A 20,608-nucleotide genomic window follows, 5' to 3' on the forward strand; every position below is an offset into this window, starting at 1 on the left:
GTTCCTGAGGGTTTCCAGCATCACATCTCTGTAGAGTTTCTTCTGAGAAGGATCCAGCAGTGCCTACTCCTCCAGGGTGAAGTTCGCAGCCACATTGTCAAAGGCCACTGAGTTCTAAAACTTCCCATGTATGAGTATAGGAGGATGGGTGAGGCTAAGAGCATTGGGTATATACACTCAATTCATAAGAAAGTCACATGATTCTGTGGTCTTCAAACATTTATTCTAAGACTTAGCTGTCTATGACTTGTCTGTCCATTTCACTTCCTTTGAAGGAACTAACAAAAACTACTGCAAACCTAATAGGAAGAACAGATGTCTAAAATTGGTCAAAACTTTCTGAATCACAACGTGAGGACTGGCATAATATATATCAAGGATTTTAATACTATAGTATTACAGACAGTATATTAGCAGAGAGTTGACAAATAGACCAAGGGAAAGGAAAACAGTCTTCAGTGGGCTGGCACGTTATGGAAATCTGATTAGATAGAGAAGGCATTACAGAGTAGTGGCAAAAATTGTGAACACTTTAATACATGGGGCAGGGACAAACTGTTATCTATGTTGGAAAAATACATGACATTCCCCTTCATACTACGGCCAGTGACAATTTATTGTAGATTTCGATGTGAAAGACAAAACTAAATACTTCAGAAGCCACAGGCAAATATATATATATATTTTAATATCTATTTGGTTGTGCCAGGTCTTAGTTTCTGCTCACCGGCTCCTTAGTTGCGGCACACGGGCTCCTTAGTTGCAGCATGTGGACTCTTAGTTGTGACATATATGTGGGATCTAGTTCCCTGGCTAGGGACCGAACCTGGGCCCCCTGCATTGGGACCATGGAGTCTTAACCACTGCACAACCTGGTAAGTCCCCAGGCAAATATTCTTTTGACACAGGAATAGGGAAGAATTTTCTTATACAAGAAAAAAATGAGTAAGCCATAAAGGATTCAAATACATTAAAATTAAGGGAGTTAAAAAGATAAACAACAAAGACATACTGTATAGCACAGGGAACAATATTTAATGTCTTGTAATAACCTATGATGGAAAAGGATCTGAAAAAAGAATATATTTTATATTATAGAATATTCTATATTCTATATACTATTCTATAATTTTATATATATATATGTAAACTGAATCACTTTGCCATACACCTGAAACTAACACAGCATTGTAAATCAACTATACTTCAATGAAAAAAATTTAAGGGAGTTAAAAGATACACAAACTGGGAGAAATTTTTCTGCATTGCATGCAATATAAAAGGATTAGTGCAGAGAGTAAAAATGAATGAGCGAGTAATTTAAAAAGGAGAATATGACCAGAACATATTTCACAAAAGGTGAAAGATCACATATCAAAAAAAGGTCAACCTCCTTGGTAATGAAAAAGTATCCAGATACAATCTCAAGTAGTCCCATTTCACATTTATTAGAGGGGCAAAAATTCGGAAATAAAACAATCCCAAGTGTTGATGACCGTACTGAGTAAATAGTTAGACAAAGAGTGGTAGGAGGGTCAGCTGATACATCCATTGCTATTTCCTGTAAATGTAGCCTTGACTATGGTCTACACCCCAACAACCTTTCTCTAATATGCAAAGAATTTCTTGTACATTTACACCTGAGTCTGAAAAAGAAAGACAGCAGTGGTATTTTTCTCAACAGTAAAATATAATTTTGATAAAACCCAGACACCAAAAACATTGGAAGGGATGAACAAATTGGAGGACCTGCAGCCTCAGATGCCACCAAGTGAAACTACCAAGGCAAAGAAACAACAAAAAACCCTTTTCGGTGTAACTGCTTTAATATTCATTTATGGAAAGTCCCAAACAGGCACAACTAAATGAAGACTGCTTAGTGAGAAAGAATACATGGTAAAGATATGAAGAATAAATGAAGAATTATAACGGTGGCCCATCTATGGGCCATGTCAGAGATGGGTTCAGTGAGGGGAACATCAGAGCACCCTAACAAGTGCCCAAGGCCCATTTATGAATCTTGATGAGTCCAAGAATGTTTATATTGTTATTATTACCAAAACTTACCACAAGACATTTTATGTATTCTTTCTGGAATATGTTTCAAAATAAAACTTCAAAGCACTATTTAAATTTGGAAAAGAAGAGAATTTTAATATACTTGTTTGCCTTATAACATGACAGCATGAGTTTTTGTTTGTTTGCTTTTTGTTTTTGCCTTGCTGTGTGGCTTGTAGGATCTCAGTTCCCTGACCAGGGATCGAACCTGGGACCTCAGCAGTGAAAGTGTAGAGTCCTAACCACTGGACCACCAGGGATTTCCCACAATATGAGGTTTTAAAAAAATTAATTAATATTTTTGGCTTCGTTGGGTCTTCGTTGCTGCACACAGGCTTTCTCTAGTTGCGGCGAGCGGGGGCTGCTCTTCGTTGTGGTGCGTGGGCTTCTCATCGCGGTGGCTTCTCTTGTTGCGGAGCACGGGCTCTAGGTGTGCGGGCTTCAGTAGTTATGCCACACGGGCTCAATAGTTGTGGCTTGCAGGCTCTAGAACGTAGGCTCAGTAGTTGTGTTGCACGGGCTTAGTTGCTCCGCAGCATGTGGGATCTTCCTGGACCAGGGCTCGAACCCATGTCCCCTGCATTGGCAGGTGGATTCTTAACTACTGCACCACCAGGGAAGTCCCCACAATATGAGTTTTAATGAACAATTTTGGTAACAAAAGTTTAGAAACAAGCTCAGTGTCTATTTAGAAAGAATTGATTACATAAGGTCATCATCATATATACCTGTAATTAAAATGAGAGGTGGCATGTATTGATATGAAAAGATCTTAGAAGATTTATCAATAGAACAAAGTACTGCAATGTATAAACTATCTTACCTTTTCTGTAACTGTTGTGGTCAACTGGTGATGCAGGTGGACATCCACCCAAAGTTTGGTCCCAGTGTTGAGACTGAGGACTGCAAATACAGACCAAGAGGGTATGAAAATATTAATTACTCAAATAATTGAGGGCTCTAGGGGGAGGAGGGCAGGCTTCTCAAGCAGGTGGGAAATGGCTTGAGAAAGCAAGGAAAGGAGACTGCCTGGTTTTTGATTGTGGTTAGTGTGGGGTCAGGGTGATACTTTTCATGCACATGTGCTCAGGTAGGAAAACCTGAACCGTAATTGACAAATTGCTGGAGGTCACGTGTGGACAACTTTTAGTGTTAAAAACCCCACAGGACACAGTCTTAGGGTGTCCCCACCAATTTGTGAATTTTACATCCAGAGATCCCTACCAGGTTCTTAGAGGGAAGATCTGAGAAAAATCTCTTTGTGCTTCCAGCACAAGGAGGGGAAAAGTATCCATCTTGAAATATGTCCCAAGCATTCTGTACTTCTTAAGAAGGCCTGCCCTCAAAAGAAACTATTTTACAAAGCCTAACCAACTAGGATTTTACCAGAGCCTAACTGACCTGGAGAAAGGGAAACACCCAACTCCATCATTCTCTAGCCTTTCTGCCTCAACCAAATTGGGGGGCAGGGTACGGAAAAGCGCTTGTGAAAGTCACAGCCCAGGGACACAGGATATAGACTATAGAATTCTCCTCCCTTCCTCCACATAAGAGGGCTCCTGTAAAATAACAGGGGAACACAACTGAAGGAACTGCACGCCTCAGACCTTATTTAAGAGGTTTCTAGGGGTGCAGTAACAAATACCTAGATGAAATGGACAAGTTCTATAAACACACAAACTACCAAGCCTGATTCATGAAGAAAGAGAAAATCTGATCAGACCTATAACTAGTAAGGAGAGTGCTGCAGTATGAAAACAGAAAAACCCACAAATCCCTCCCAACAAAGAAAAGTCTAAAACCAGATTACTTCCCCGATGAATTCCACCATTGAAAGAATTGACAACTGTCCTCCTCAAAATCTTTTGAAAAAGTGTAGAGGAGGAAACACTTCAGAACTCACTCCATGAGGTGTGCATAAACTCTGATTTCAAAGCCAAAGACAGTACAAGAAAACTCAGACAAATTTTGCTTATGAACACTGATGGAAAAATCTTCAAAATATGCCAGCAAACCATATTCAGCAGCATCTTAAAGGATTAGAAACCACAACTAAATAAGAGCTATTCCTGGAATGCAGAATTTTCAACATGTGAAAATCAAATAATGTAATATACCATATTAGCAGAATCACACACACACAAAATCATGATCACTTAATTGATGAAGAAAAAGCATTTGACAGAATTTAACACCTTTTTATGATAACAGCACTCAACAAACTAGGAATAGAAGGAAACTATCTCAACATAATATAAAGGCCATATATGGAAAACCCACAGCTAACCTCATACTCTGATGAAGGACTGAAAGCTTTTCTTCTCACATAAGGAACAAAACAGGACGCCTGCTTTTAACACCTGTATTCAACATAATATGGGGAAATCTAGCCAGAGCATATGGGCAAGAAAAAGAAAAGACATACAAATTAGCAAGGAGAAAATAAAATTATTTCTGTTTGCAGATGACATGATCTTACATGTAGAAAACGCTAAATATAATACATACACACACAGAGACACACACAGACACACACACACACACACACACACACACACACACACACACCCCGCTAGTTCTCATAAACTTATTCAGCCAAGTTGCAGGATACAAAATTAATATGCAAAAATTGGTTGCATTTCTAACACTAACAGTGAATAATCTGAAAAGTAAATTAAGAAAACAATTCCAATTACAATAGCATAATGTTTTCAAGGGATACCCATGTTGTAGCATGAATCAGTATTTCATTCTTTTTTGTGGCCTAGTAATATTCCATTGTATTGATCTAGCACATTGGGTGCTAGATTTATCCATTTATCCACTGATGGATATTTGGTTTGCTTCTACTTTTTCAGTATTATGAATAACATTGCTATAAACATTCATACACACATTTTATATGGGCATATGTTTTAATTTATTTGGGGAATGGTATTCTTCACCTAGGAGTGGAATTGTTGAGTCACATGTTAAGTCTATGTTTAATCATTTGAGGAGCTGTCACACTGTTTTCCAAGGTGGTTGCATCATTTCACATTCCCATCAGCAGTGTTTAAGGGTTCCAGTGTCTCCACATCCTCACCAACATTAAAAAATTCTAGCTATCCTAGTGGGTATGAAGTGGTATCTCTTTGTGGTTTTGACTTGCATTTCTCTGATGACTAGTGATGTTGAGCATCTTTTCATGTGCTTTTTAGTCACTTGGACATGTCTTGCTGGGACAAATGTATATTCAGATCCCTTGTTCATTAAAAAATTATGTTTTTTAAAATTATTGAGTTGTAAGAGTTCTTTTTTTTTTAACATCTTTATTGGAGTATAATTGCCTTACAATGGTGTGTTAGTTTCTGCTTTATAACAAAGTGAATCAGTTATACATACACATATGTTCCCATATCTCTTCCCTTTTGCATCTCCCTCCCTCCCACCCTCCCTATCCCACCCCTCTAGGTGGTCACAAACCACCGAGCTGATCTCCCTGTGCTATGCGGCTGCTTCCCACTAGCTATCTATTTTACGTTTGGTAATGTATATATGTCCATGCCACTCTCTCAGTTTGTCACAGCTTACCCTTCCCCCTCCCCATATCCTCAAGTCCATTCTCTAGTAGGTCTGTGTCTTTATTCCCATCTTACCCCTAGGTTCTTCATGACCTTTTTTTTTTCTCTTAGATTCCATATATATGTGTTAGCATATGGTCTTTGTTTTTCTCTTTCTGACTTACTTCACTCTGTATGACAGACTCTAGGTCCATCCACGTCACTACAAATAACTCAATTTCGTTTCTTTTTATGGCTCAGTAATATTCCATTGTATATATGTGCCACATCTTCTTTATCCATTCATCTGATGATTGCTTAGGTTGCTTTCATCTCCTGGCTATTGTAAATAGAGCTTCAATGAACATTTTGGTACATGACTCTTTTTGAATTATGGTTTTCTCAGGGTATATGCCCAGTAGTGGGATTGCTGTGTCATATGGTAGTTCTATTTGTAGTTTTTTAAGGAAACTCCATACTGTTCTCCATAGTTTTCAGTTTTGATGAAGTCCAACTTATCCTTTTTCTTTGTTGCTCATGCTTTTGGGGTGACTTCTAAGAATCCTTTCCCAAATCTAAGGTCATGAAGATTTTACTTGATGTTTTCTTCTAAGAGTATTATAGACTTAACTCTAACATTTAGGTCTTTGATCCAGTTTTGAGTAGTTTTTGTAGATAGTGTGAGGTCAGAGCCAAACTTCATTCTTTTACATGTGATTATCCAGTTGTCTTAGCACCATTTGTTGACATGAATATTATTTACCATTGAATGCTCTTGGCACCATTGTTGAAAATCATTTGACATATTTGTATGGGTTTATTTCTGAAATCAAAATTTTATTCCTTTGATCATGCCAGCACCACACTGTCTACTGTCTTGATTACCATTGCTTTGCAGTAAGTTTTGAAATTGGGAAATGTGGTTCCTTTGTTCTTCTGTTTCAAGATTGGTTTTGTTTTTCTGTGTCCCTTGCAATTCCATATGAATTTTTGAAACAGCTTTTCATTGTCTACAGAGAAGTTAGCCAGGATTCTGATAGGAATCGCACTGAATCTGTAGATAATTCGGGGGAGTACTGCCATCTCAAGTGTATTAAGTCTTCAAATCCATGAATATGGGGTATTTTTCCATTTATTTATAATATTATTAATTTCTTTCAACAATTTTTTGTTGTATTCAATGTGTTTTGTACCTCATGTTAAATTCCTAAGTGTTTTATACATTTTGATGTTATTGTAAATGAAATTGTCTTAATTTTACTTTCCCACCATTCACTGCAAGTGTATCAAAATACAATTGATTTTTATATATTGATCTTGCCTCCTATAATCATGCTGAACTCAAGAACCACAGGATCATCTCAATAGATGGAGAAAAAGCATTTGACAAAGCTCAACAACACTTTACATGGAAAACTCTCAGTAAACTGAAGGGAACCTCTTCAACCTGATGTAAGGCATCTAGAAAAATGAACAGCTAACATCATATTTGATGGTGAAACTCTGACTGCTTTCTCCCTAAGAGCAGACACAGAGCAAGGGTATTCAGCTCTTGCCAGTTCTATTCAACATGGTAAGGGAGGGGCTACCATAGCAATTAGGCAAGAAAATGATATAAAAGCATTCCAAATTTTAAAGGACATGCACACACAGTCCCCCAGACAGACATACAAAATTACACAAATGCACAGGCCCAGTCCCCCAGACTCCTCCCCTGCTCTATTTCTCTCCTTCTGAATAACCACTACCAGATACATTATGTATTTACTTGTATCTCTCATTTCTTATCTCCTGGAATGTCAGCTTCAAGGGGACAGGGATATTTGTTTGGCTTTTTTCACTTCAGCACCTACTAGAAGGCCTGTTACTACACAGGAGGGAATTGACACTTACTGAATAATTGAGCCCTCTCACTCCCACGTACACTCCCCCCGCCCCCCCCCCCCACACACAGGGGTTTTACACAAATCTCAGGCCTACAGCCATCTGATCTTCACAGAGTGAACTGTTCTCACCCCCAGGCCACATGGTAGAAGGGTGTGTCCTGGCCCCCAAAGCAATCCCCAAAGGAGGGTCCATCTGCCCCTCCTGATGAGGAAGGGATCTCACACTTCCTCAGCTCACTATACAGAAACATCATGTCTACAGAAACGCAAAACAGGAGTTGAAGAGGTGAGAGTCAGGGCCAGGACATAATTCCAACCCCTCATGCTCCAGACTCACCTCCAGAAACGCACCGTAGTTGACCTGACCCTTTGTTCATTTTGGTTTTCCAAACACTACCAGTAAGGGTAGTTAAGGTCTGTAAAGGTTTGCATCTCCCCACCCGGCCGCCACATCCTCCATGTGGTCTCTTCGGTGGACAGCACTCCCTCGGGCGTCTCATCTGTCCATAGAGGTTTCTCCCATAAATCCTGCAGGGTCCAAGCGTGGCGACTGCGTTCTGTAGTCACATCTGCTGCTGTTGGGGGAGGGAGGAGGCCTCCTGAGCTCAGACAAGTTTCCAGCCACAGAAATTGCTTCTGGGGCCCAGGAATGGGCTGGAAGCTGTTGCTAGCATGCTTGGGAATGTGGCCTCCCTTATTTCTGCCACTTCCCTCCCCCCGCACTGTATATATAGTCATCCGAGAACCGTGGGCTCACTTTGGACAAAGGAGATGCCACCTCCTGAGACTGCGCACTTCAGGGGAACCGGAAACTCTTTTAAGTCTCCAGGAGATGAGCGTGCTTTTCATTCTGGGGTGCACGTGAAGCGAGGGGCTCTTGCTCCAAGGTCACCATTTCCGGCAGGCCACAGAGCTGGAGCGCTTGTGGGGTGGGGTGAGCGGAGGAGCGATCCCATTCCAGGAAGAAGTAGGTATTGGTCTCAGCGGGCAGGCTCCAGGCCCGCCCAGGATGGGTGTAAGTGAGGCAGGCTCTGAGGCAAGGGGCTGGGGGCGGGGTCAGCGCATGCGCCGCAGAACATCTGCGTGGACTTGGCAGAACTTGAGCCTTGTGATGTATGCACCTGAAATGTGAGAGGGCCTCCTATAGGTAGGATGTGGTAGGGCAAATATAAGTTTCTGATAGGACTTCTCCAACAATGTGGGGGCAAAATCTCTCCTGCTTCCCAGCTCCTTCCCGTCTGTGCTCCTTAGATAAGACCCTTGTTGGGCCTACCAGAAACCCCTGCTCCTTTTGGCTTGAAGCGACCAATCCCCATCTTCAGCCTGGGAACCCCAGAAACATCCAACCCGTGGACCTGAATAAAGTCGTATGCCCCAGGGCGTGGTGCTCTTAGTGTGCCTGCACCCTGCCTCGACTTCCTGTGTACCTCCTCCAGGATCTGTGAGTAATAAACTTCTCTATTTCACTTCCCCTCATGGTCTTTGTTGAACCGTGGCTCACCATATGTCTCCCACCTGGGGTTCCACTTAACAAATGTTAATTTAACAAAATCATAATATTAGTATAGTTACATCGATAAACGTTTCTTTGAGTAGTATTTCAGAGGCAGCCCAGTAACTTTGCCCTTTCATTCAACACACACTGTTTTCTCATTTATATGTTAATGGTTATTGGTTATTTAGGGATGCGTTAATAACCAATGCGTTAATTTACTTGTATTTGTAAATTTCCCCAATTTTCTTCAAGTTACTGATTTCTAATTTCGTTCCATTCTCGTCACAGGCCATAGATTTTAAATTTAATGAGGATTGTCTTATGTCCAGCATTTGTTCTACCCTAGAGAAAGTTTCCTGTGCATTTGAGGAGAATATTCTGTTTTTGTTGGGCCCAGTGTTCTGTAGATATACTTAGGCATGCCTGGTTTATAGTGTTTTTCAAGTCTTATTTCCTTACTGATCTTCTATTTAGTTGTTGCATATATCATACAAGGTGGGATATTGAAGTTTCCAATTATTGTTGATTGATTTCTTTCTCCCTTTGTGTCATTTTTTTGCTTCCTGTGTTTTGGCACACTGTTATTGGATACATATATTTTCATAATTGTTATAGCTTCTTGATGGATTAATCCTCTTATCATGATATAATGTTCCTTTTTATCTTTAGTAATATTTTTTGTTTTAAAGTCTGTTTTGACTGTTATTTGTGTAGTCTCTCTAGCTTTCTAGTGGGTGATGTTTACAGATGTATATTTTCCCATTCTTTTACTTTCAATATATTTGTATTTTAAATTTAACCTGCATCTCCTATTGATAGCATGTATTTAGATTTAAAAAATTTAAAAAAAAATCTAGGGTGACAATCTCTGCCCCTTCATTGGATTATGTAATCCATTCATATTTGGTATTATTAATATAGTTGCAATTACATCTGCTATTGTACCTTTTGTTTTCTACAGTTCTCACATTATTTTTAGTTATTTTATTCTTCCTTCATTTCTTTATTTTGCATTAGGTGAATTTTTTTTTTTTTTTTTGCGGTACGTGGGCCTCTCCCGTTGCGGAGCACAGGCTCTGGACGCGCAGGCTCAGTGGCCACGGCTCACGGGCCCAGCCGCTCCGCGGCATGTGGGATCCTCCCGGACCCGGGCATGAACCCGCGTCCCCTGCATCGGCAGGCGAACTCTCAACCACTGCGCCACCAGGGAAGCCCTAGGTGAATATTTTGTAATGTTGCATTTTAATTTTTTTTCACACACACACACATTGTGTTTTATTTTTACAAGAGATAAACTGACACCAAGCATCGTAAATGGATGACCACAACAAAAGCAACAATGATTGCAATTATGAAACATGAAACACCCTCATACTATGCCATAATATTGACATTCAGTCCAGTAATCCTCCACTGTAACAGCTCCTTTACTTTGCAGTGAAAATTGATTTGTATATTTTTTGCCTCTGAGTCCTTGTGGGATTTTTTTTTTATTCAAACAGAAAGTCACAAAAATTATAATCATCTTCATCAGTTCACTCAGTCCCATGTAATTAATTTTTTTTCATCTTGATCTTTTGTTAGCACTTTTATGAATTCATCAGTTTTCCATTAGAGTTCTGAAAATGCTTATTCATTCAGCTCAGCAGTATAGTCAGTTACCAGAAACCTGTACTTGTCAGAGTCTTTTCCATGAATTCCTTGAAGATGAAACCCTTTTATAGGAACATTTTTGCAAAAGCATCAGAGTACACCCAGAACTGTCTGTAAATGACAAAAGACTTAAAAATGACCATGGTTAAAGATTTGATGAAAGTTCATAATAATGCAATTGACAAGGAAATTTAGTTATTTCTGAGATACACATTTTAAAGTAATAACTAGAGTTATGACATAACATTATACCAGAACATACAAGATTTTTAGAAATTTCATGTAATGTCTGAAACATTTATATTAACATATTTCCATATAAATAACCCAAAGAAAGTATAGTATTAGTTGTTTTTTTGTTTGTTTTTTTATACTGCAAGTTCTTATTAGTCATCAATTTTATACACATCAATGTATACATGTCAATCCCAATCACCCAATTCAGCACACCACCATCCCCACCCCACCACGGTTTTCCCCCCTTGGTGTCCATACGTTTGTTCTCTACATCTGTGCCTCAACTTCTGCCCTGCAAACCGGTTCATCTGTACCATTTTTCTAGGTTCCACATACATGTGTTAATATGCGATATTTGTTTTTCTCTTTCTGACTTACTTCACTCTGTATGACAGTCTCTAGATCCATCCACGTCTCAACAAATGACTCAATTTCATTCCTTTTTATGGCTGAGTAATATTCCATTGTATATAGGTACCACAACTTCTTTATCCATTCATCTGTCGATGGGCATTTAGGTTGCTTCCATGACCTGGCTATTGTAAATAGTGCCGCAATGAATATTGGGGTGCACGTGTCTTTTTGAATTATGGTTTTCTCAGGGTATATGCCCAGTAGTGGGATTGCTGGCTCATATGGTAATTCTATTTTTAGTTTTTTAAGGAACCTCCATACTGTTCTCCATAGTGGCTGTATCAATTTACATTCCCACCAACAGTGCAAGAGGGTTCGCTTTTCTCCACACCCTCTCCAGCATTTGTTGTTTGTAGATTTTCTGATGATGCCCACTCTAACTGGTGTGAGCTGATAGCTCATTGTAGTTTTGATTTGCATTTCTCTAATAATTAGTGATGTTGAGCAGCTTTTCATGTGCTTCTTGGCCATCTGTATGTCTTCTTTGGAGAAATGTCTATTTAGGTCTTCTGCCCATTTTTGGACTGGGTTTTTTGTTTCTTTAATATTGAGCTGCATGAGCTGTTTATATATTTTGGAGATTAATCCTTTGTCTGTTGATTCATTTGCAAATATTTTCTCCCATTCTGAGGGTTGTCTTTTGGTCTTGTTTATGGTTTCCTTTGCTGTGCAAAAGCTTTGAAGTTTCATTAGGTCCCATTTGTTTATTTTTGTTTTTATTTCCATTACTCTAGGAGGTGGATCAAGAAAGATCTTGTGTGATTTATGTCAAAGAGTGTTCTTCCTATGTTTTCCTCTAAGAGTTTTCTTTCATCCTTCCTTCATTTCTTTATTTTGCATTAGGTGAATATTTTGTAATGTTGCATTTTAGTATTTTGAATGAATTTCTTACCATATTTTTGATGTTATTTTTAATTGGATGCTGTATTGTTTATAGTATTCTTTTTATTAGAAGCAGCTTCAGGTATATTCTAGTTTAATTCAAATGACATATAGAGAGGTTACTCCTGTACAGCTCTATTCCCTTTTGCCATTTTGTAGTAGTATTATCATACAGGTTATACCTATTAATGGTATAACCCAATAATACACCGTTATGCTTATTACTTTACTTCTTGTGCTCATTTTGTCAGCCCAATACAATTTTGCTTCTGCCTTTGTAGGATTTATTGGCAAACATATTACAAACCTGTTATATTTCTTTATGCTATAGACCTAACATCGCATTATATACATATTACTTTATGTAATTTATTTGATATCAGTTAAGAAAATAAAGGATTAAATGTGTACTTATTCTGTCTTTCATAAATACATAAATACTTATACTAGCACTCCTTATTTTTTCATGTTGCTATGCATTACCATCTAGGCTCACTCACTTTCAGCCTGAAGAACCTCCTTCAGTATTTCTTGTAAGTTGGATTGGCTATCAGTACATTTTCTCAGTTTTTGTTTATTTGGCAAAGTCTTTGCCTTCATTTTTAAAAGGTAGCTTCACTGAATATAGGCTGACCCAATGTCTTGGTTGACCTTCTTTTTCTTAATGCACTTTGAATATGTCATCACTCTGCATTCTGGCCCCTCTTTTTTCTGCTGAGATGTCTGCTGTTAATTTTACTGAGGTGTCCTTGTAAACATTGGTTCTTCTTCCAGTTACTGTTGACATTTTGAAGATTTTGTCATCGACTGACTTTCAGCATTTTTATTATGCTGTGTCTCTTTGTGGCCCTCTGTGTTTCTCCTGCTTGGAGTTTGATGAGCTCCTGGATGGGTAGGTTAGTGTTTCCATACATTTTGGAAAAGTTCAGCTATTATTTCTTTACATATCTTTTCTCATTTCTTCCTCTCTTCTCCTATGGATACTGCCATTATAATATATTGGTGTACTTAGTGGTATTCCACATTATTCTGAGGTTCTGTTCATTTTTCTGCATTCTTTTTTATCTCTGTTTTTGGACTACATAATCTCCATTGGTCTATCTTCTTTTTTTTCCGGGATCTTAGTTTCCTGACCTGATAGAACCTGGGCCCTCGGCAGTGAAAGTGCAGAGTCCTAACCACTGGACCACCAGGGAATTCCTCGTCAGTCTGTCTTCAAGTCTGATCATTCTTCTCCAGTTCAAATCTACAGTTGAGAGCCCCTAGTGAAATTTTCATTTCAGTTGATGTACCTCTCAACTCCAGAATTTCCTTTTGATTCAATTCATAATTTCTATGTCTTGATTGGTAATTTTATTTGATCAAACATTTTCAACATCTTTTAAAAAAAAATACATTTATTTACTTATTTTTGGCTGAGTGGGGTCTTGGTTGCTGCATGCGGGCTTTCTCTAGTTGTGGTGAGTGGGGGCTACTCTTTGTTGCAGTGCACGGGCTTCTTATTGTGGTGGCTTCTTTTGTTGTGAAGCATGCATTCTAGGCCTGTGGGCTTCAGTAGTTGTGGCACACGGACTCTAGAGCACAGGCTCAGTAGTTGTGGTGCACGGGCTTAATTGCTCCGTGGCATGTGGGATCTTCCCAGCCCAGGGCTCGAACCTGTGTCCCTTGCATTGGCAGGCAGATTCTTAACCACTGCGCCACCAGGGAAGTCCCTCAACATACTTCTTTAATCATGCTTTTTTCTTATTCCATGAACGTATTTATAATGGCTACTTTGAAGTCTTTTTCTGTTAAATCTGACATCTGATTGCTCACACATGCAGTTTTGATTGCCTGCTTTTTTGTTGTTGTTGTATGAGTCACACTTTCCTATTTCTTTGTATGTCTTCTAATTTTATTGCAAAGGCACGTTATTTATTTATTTGTCTACATCAGGTCTTTATTGCGGCACATGGGATCTTTGTTGCAGGCATGTGGGATCCTTTTTTAGTTGTGGCATGTGGGGTCTTTTAGTTGTGGCATGAGGGATCTTTAGTTGTGGCATGTGGGATCTAGTTCCCTGAAAAGGGATGGAACCCGGGCCCCCTGCCCTGGGAGCATGGAGTCTTAACCACTGGACCACCAGGGAAGTCCTGCAAAGGGACATTTTAGATGATACATCGTAGCAACTCTTCCTTGCCTCATTGGTGGAATAGCAGACCAATTTCCACTTGGTAGGCAGGATCAGTAACCCTTGCCAGCACAATAACTCCCATCTTTGTTGACTCAGAGGCATGAGAATCCTAAGGTGGCCAGATGGCTATCTTAACTTCCAGTTCAGTGGAATCATGGTTGTATGTCCTGATGAATTCATTACTCTATTTGGAACAAAGACCTCTGGGATGGTAGAGCATAAGGTCATAGGGGGCAGGAAGCAAAAATTTTGCTATGGGTCATCAGGAGAAATAGCAGTGCCATCCCATTTTCACCCTTTGATTCCTTGACCTGTGTATCCTACGGGACAAACATGACTATATATTGGATGCTAAGTTAGAGCATATGCAGCCTCCTGGAAAACCTTGTCCCAGCCCTAAAAGTTATTGTCACCCAGCTGGTGCTATACCTCAGTCTTCAAATGGCCATTCTACAGTTCTGTCAAGCCAGCTGCTTTAGGATGATGGGGAGCATGGTTAGACCAGTGAATTCCATGAGCATTTGTCCATTGCTGCACTTCATTTGCTGTGAAGTGAGCTCCTTGATCAGAAGGAATACTGTATGGAATACCATAATGGTACGTAAGGCATCGTGTAAGTCCATGGATGGTAGTTTATGCAAGAGCATTGCCTATGAGTGTATGTGTATCTGTATCCAGAATAAATGTCTATTCCAGAAAGAACAAAACGCTGCCCCTTACATGATGGAAACAGTTCAATGAAATCAACTTGCCACTGAGTGGCTGGCTGATTATCCTAGAGAATGGTGCCTTATCGGGAATTCAGTGTTGGTCTCTGATAGCAGATTGGGCACTCAGTGTGTGTAGCCAGGTCATCCCTGGTGAGCGAAGGTCCATGTTGCTGAGCCCATGAATAACGTCTGTTCCTACCCCATAGTCACTTGTTCATGATCCCATTGGGTGAAGACAGGGTTGGCTGTGGAAAAAGGCTGACTGTTATCCACAGGATGGGTCATCCTATAAATCTTGATGATTAAAATCCTCTTCTGTTGCAGTCACCCTTTGGTGAGCATTCACATGGGACACAAATATCTTCACTTTTTTCAGCCATTCAGAGATATCTATCCACATAACACTTTCACCAACTCTCTTGTCATCCATTTTCCAATCATGTTTCTTCCATCCATGACCATCCAGCCAATACCTTTGGTCACAGCCCATGATTCAGTGTATAATCATACTTCTGGCCATTTCTCCGTCCAAGGAAAGTGAACAAACAGATGCAGTGCTTGCAGTTTTGCCTGCTGAAGAGTATTGCCCTTCACCATCTCCTTTAGGGAAGTCCCAGAAAAGGGCTATACTGCTGCAGCTGTCCATTTCAGGTGGTGCCTGCATCAGAACTTTCTGTTAACCAGGCCCTAGACTCCTTTTTCTCTGTCAGCTGATTGCAGGGAACTCCCCATAGGTGCCACAGGTACAGGTCGGGAGGGAGAATGTAGTGTAGCAGAAGTGGAGACTATGGGCATTTGATCCACTTACTTACTGGCACCTTCATGGTCTGTACCTCTTCTTGTATATACTACTTCTTTTTTTTAAAAAAAAATTATTTATTTATTTGGCTGCACCAGGTCTTAGTTGTGGCACACGGGATCTTTGTTGCTGCAAGCAGGATCTTATTTTAGTTGCAGCATGTGGGATCTAGTTCCCCGACCAGGGATCGTACCAGGCCCCCTGCATTGGGAGCGCGGAGTCTTAACCACTGGACCATCAGGGAAGTCCCTATACTATTTCCTTTTGATGCTACAGTGCTGCTCTGCATACCAAACCTCATGTCTTGGTCTGTCAGATAACACCCAGTTAATGACGGGTGGCTCAGTTAGCGTGGCAACCTGGGAGCCCGTGGTTAAATGTTTAGTTTCTACTAAGGATCATTAGCAAACCTTTTCTCAAAAGGAGGTGAATCATCGGCAGAGGATATCAGGGCTTTGGTCCAAAATCCTACAGGTCTTTGCCATGTTTCACCAATATGGGCCTGCCCAAGGCTGCAAAGAGTATCCTATCTGCCATTAACACTTCAAGCGACATTGGATCTTCTGGATCACATGGCCTAAGTGAAGGGCAGCTTGTAGGCAGCCTGGACCTGTTAAAAAGCCTTTTCTTGTTCCAGGCCCCACTCAAAACTAGGAGCCTTTTGGATCACCTGGTAAATAGGCTGGAGTGGCACACACAGATGAGGTTAATGTTGGCTACCAAAATCCAGAGAGGCCCACTAGGCATTTTCCTCTCTTTGGCATATGAGAGGCCAGATGCAATAATATACCCTTCACCTTAGAAAGAATATTTTGGTATGTTCCACACCATCAGACCCCTAGAAATTTCACTGAGGTAGAAGGCACCTGAATTTCTGTTGCATTCATTTCTCATCCTCTGACATGCAAATGTCTTATCGAGAAGTCTAGAGTAGTTGCTACTTCTTGCTCACTAGTTCCAGTCAGCAGAGGACCATCAATGTAATATGACATATTTTGGAATGAAGAGGTGATCAAGGCTGGAAAAGTATATTATGGCTTAGGGCTGGAGAATTGATATACTCCTTAGGTAGGAAGGGAAGGAGAATTGCTAGCCTTGCCATGTGAAAGCAAATTACTTTTGGTGGTTTTTATTAAGAGGAATGGAGAAAAAACCATTTGCTAGGGCTTCCCTGGTGGCGCAGTGGTTGAGAGTCCATCTGCCAATGCAGGGGATGCGGGTTTGTGCCCCGGTCCGGGAAGATCCCACATGCCGTGGAGCGGCTGGGCCCGTGAGCCATGGCCGCTGAGCCTGCACGTCCGGAGCCTGTGCTCCGCAACGGGAGAGGCCACAGCAGTGAGAGGCCCGCGTACCGCAAAAAAACCCCAAAACCAACCCCCCCCCCCAAAAAAAAAATTTGCTAGATCAACAGCTGCATAGCTGGTACCAGGGGTTATGTTAATTTGTTCAAGCAGTGAAACCACATCTGATAAAACAGCTGCAATTAGAGTTACCACCTGGTCAAGCTTATGGTAATCCAGTGTCATTCTTCATGTTCCATCTGTTTTCTGTATTGGAGAAATAGGTGAGTTGAATGGGGATGTGCTGGCCATAACCTTGCCTGCATCTTTCAAGTCCTTGATAGTGGCATTAATTCCGCATCCCTCTAGGAATGCTGAATTGGTTTTGGTTTACTATTTTTCTGAGTAGAGGCCATTCTAGTGGCTTTCACTTGGCTTTGCCCACCATAATAGCCCTCACTCCACAGGTCATGGAACCAATGGGAGATTCTGCCAGTTGCTGACTATGTCTATTTCAATTATGAATTCCAGAACTATGGAAGTAACCAAAGGATAAGTCCAGGGAATCACTGGGCCCACTCTGAGATGGATCTGAGCTAAATCTCCATAGATCATCTGACCTTCTTAAGCCCCTCTGAGTAGTGGATCGTAGTGACATTTTGGGTCTCCTGGAATTAATGTAATTAATCTCCAGTAGGTCTGATTATTTCCTTTTCCCCATGTACTGTCACCCTGACTATAAGGCCCTGTTGCGAAGGCTGGGAAAAAGATTAAATGTATACATTTGGCAGTGTACCTGGGTCCTTCCTCATGGGGAATTATTCTCCTCTTAATTCAAGGGGTTCTGGAACTGTAAAGTGACTCAAGTCTGGGAATTGAGTGAGGGACTGTGACTGTCTTTTGATGATTCAAGTTAGAATTTTGTTCACTAACCTAGAACCTTTCTGCTTATACAGATCAAGTAAGAATTTATTAAGCTTCCTATGTATTTCACTTCTAGGAACAACATTATCAACCAGACAGTGCTGTAGGTCTCCCTGAGACAAACTTTTCTGATTCCTGCTTTGACTCTTATGTCCATGATGGTAACCATGTCCATCTTGCCTTTGGCGAATTCCATGCTACCACTTGGCCCCTGCTATCCCAGGATCTAATTACTCCTATTGCATTTAGATTTCCCAACTCAGTGTCAGGATTTCCCAGTGTAAATTCTGGGCTAAGGAAAACAGTTATCACAGAGCTCATCAAGGAGGCCGAAGCTCCCCTCATAAACTAATTTCTCACAGTTGTGATAAAAGGTGTGTCCAACTTGTGAGTGAGTAAGTCTTTGGTGACAAATCTACTTTAATTCCATTCTGCGTAAGTTTTTTTTTTTTTTTTTTTTTTTGCGGTACGCGGGCCTCTAACTGTTGTGGCCTCTCCCGTTGCGGAGCACAGGCTCCGGACGCGCAGGCTCAGCGGCCGCGGCTCACAGGCCCAGCCGTTCTGCGGCATGTGGGATCTTCCCAGACCGGGGCACGAACCCGTGTCCTCTGCATCAGCAGGCGGACTCTCAACCACTGCGCCACCAGGGAAGCCCTGCATAAGTTTTTGAATCCCTTCCGCTGCAGTAAACCAAGAGAGTCTTGGCATTGCAGGCTCATTTACTTTTAGTTGCCTTTTTGTCTATGTTTCACCTAGCTAACCAACAAAACTGGCAGATAGATACTCAGTTCCCTAAGGTGCAACATTAAATGTGGAATCTCTGCTAAGTAGGCCCATATTAATAAATTCAGCCTGAAGCAACATTAGGTTCCTTTCACCATTATCTTACATGTTTGATATCCATTCCCATGCATATACTCTGGATTTCTTTCTCTATAAATTAGAAAAAATAAGTATTTCTTTTGGAGTGTAATGCTTCCCTTCATGGGTCACACTCAGTACTTCACCCTTAGGGGCTTGCTGGGAATTGAGTCTAGTTATAAGTCTAGAAGAAAAGAGGGCTAATAGGGGTAGTTCCTGAGGAGAATCAGCAGTGTCTTGTGTTATTATAGTTTCCTGAATAAATGCAGGGTTAATTTCCTTACGTGGGGGTGGAGAGGCTGCTTCTTCTGGCAAAGAAGACTCGTCGCAATTTAGGGGTTCAAGGACCCCTGCTTCATCAGGGTCTTTCCGTACATCCCCACTCCAATTTTCAGGATCCAACTCCTTCCCAGACAATGCCCACCCTCACTTTAGCAGTAGATGTCTTATGAATTGGGAATTCAATTTATCTTGTAATTCAGCCGTTCAAAGCATGAGATTCTACGTTTTGGTTTTTAGCAGTCTCAGCTCTGCAGCTACAGGAGATATGGGTCTTTTTCAGGGCAGATTTATCAACTTTCATATCATTTATGCAGCTTTATCTGGGACTTCCTATCTCTGAGCCTGTCCTCTTCTTCTCCTGCTTTGATGAATCATATTAGGAGCAACCAGCCAATCTCTTTATGCTCATTAGTTTCACAAAAATGTTCAAAGGTATCATATACATGAGCATACAGCACTCTGCCTCTTATACTTCTTTGATTAGGAATATGCAGTGGTGGTATTTTGTGTATCTCTGTTGCCACATCACATTATGCACCATCAGTGCTCTCTTTACTATTGGAAATAGAGTCATTAATGTCTTTAAATCTAATCATATTAGCCAATTCCAGAGACTCCAAAAACATTTTAGAAAACGAATCCTTAAGCTTATATTCCTCCAAAACCACTCTTGTTAACGAAAATTTGTATTAGTCTGTGTACTCCAGAGAACCAGAACCAAGAGCATGTGTATGCATATATATATGGAGATGGAAAGACAGAGATTAATTAATTTTAAGGAATGGGATCATGTGATGCTGAAGGTTTGAAAAGTCAAAAAGCTGCAGTGTAGGCAGGCAGACTGGAAACCCAGGGAAGACTTGTGGTTCCGTTCCAAAGGCAGTCTGCTGGCAATATTCCTTCTTGCTCAGGGTAGGTCTGTCTTTGCTCTATTAATGCCTTTAATTTATTGGATGAGGTATATACACTCTGGAGGGTACTTTGCTTTACTCAACATCAGCTGATTTAAATGTTAATTTAATCCAAAAAACACCTTTACAGAAACATGCTCAATACTGTTTGACCAAATATCTGAGCACCATGTCCCAGCCAACTTGACTTGTAAAATTAAACATCACATATGATTAATACAGATTTTTGTTTGTTATGAATTAACAGCAAATGTCAAGTTTCAAACAATCAGCCTGACATTTAACAGTCTACCTGAGGACTTGCTCTTAGTATGTCAACTCACATTTCTGTCTCCTTACCCCAAAGTACGTAGGTAATAATTTTATTAGTTTCTTGTACAAAAAGTCAACAATGGATCAGTGTTTTTAAAAGGACGATGTAATTATGAACCAAGGATTTTACACGCTTTCCGTCAAGTATCAGGGCTATGTAAAGACAGCTTGCAACAGATAAGAACATAG

General features: G+C 40.5%; 1 protein-coding gene across 1 annotated transcript in view; it reads left to right on the plus strand.

The window, feature by feature from the left end:
- Positions 1-10,660: 10,660 nt before the first annotated feature.
- ADGRE3 (adhesion G protein-coupled receptor E3) overlaps positions 10,661-20,608 on the plus strand; it is a 247,176-nt gene continuing 237,228 nt past the window's right edge. Inside the window, exon 1 of the mRNA XM_049708499.1 lies at positions 10,661-10,664. The gene's annotated coding sequence lies outside the window, so the exon portion shown is untranslated. The remainder of the gene's footprint in view (positions 10,665-20,608) is intronic.

This window comes from Orcinus orca, chromosome 3, assembly GCF_937001465.1.
Source record: "Orcinus orca chromosome 3, mOrcOrc1.1, whole genome shotgun sequence".
NCBI classification, from domain to species: domain Eukaryota; kingdom Metazoa; phylum Chordata; class Mammalia; order Artiodactyla; family Delphinidae; genus Orcinus; species Orcinus orca.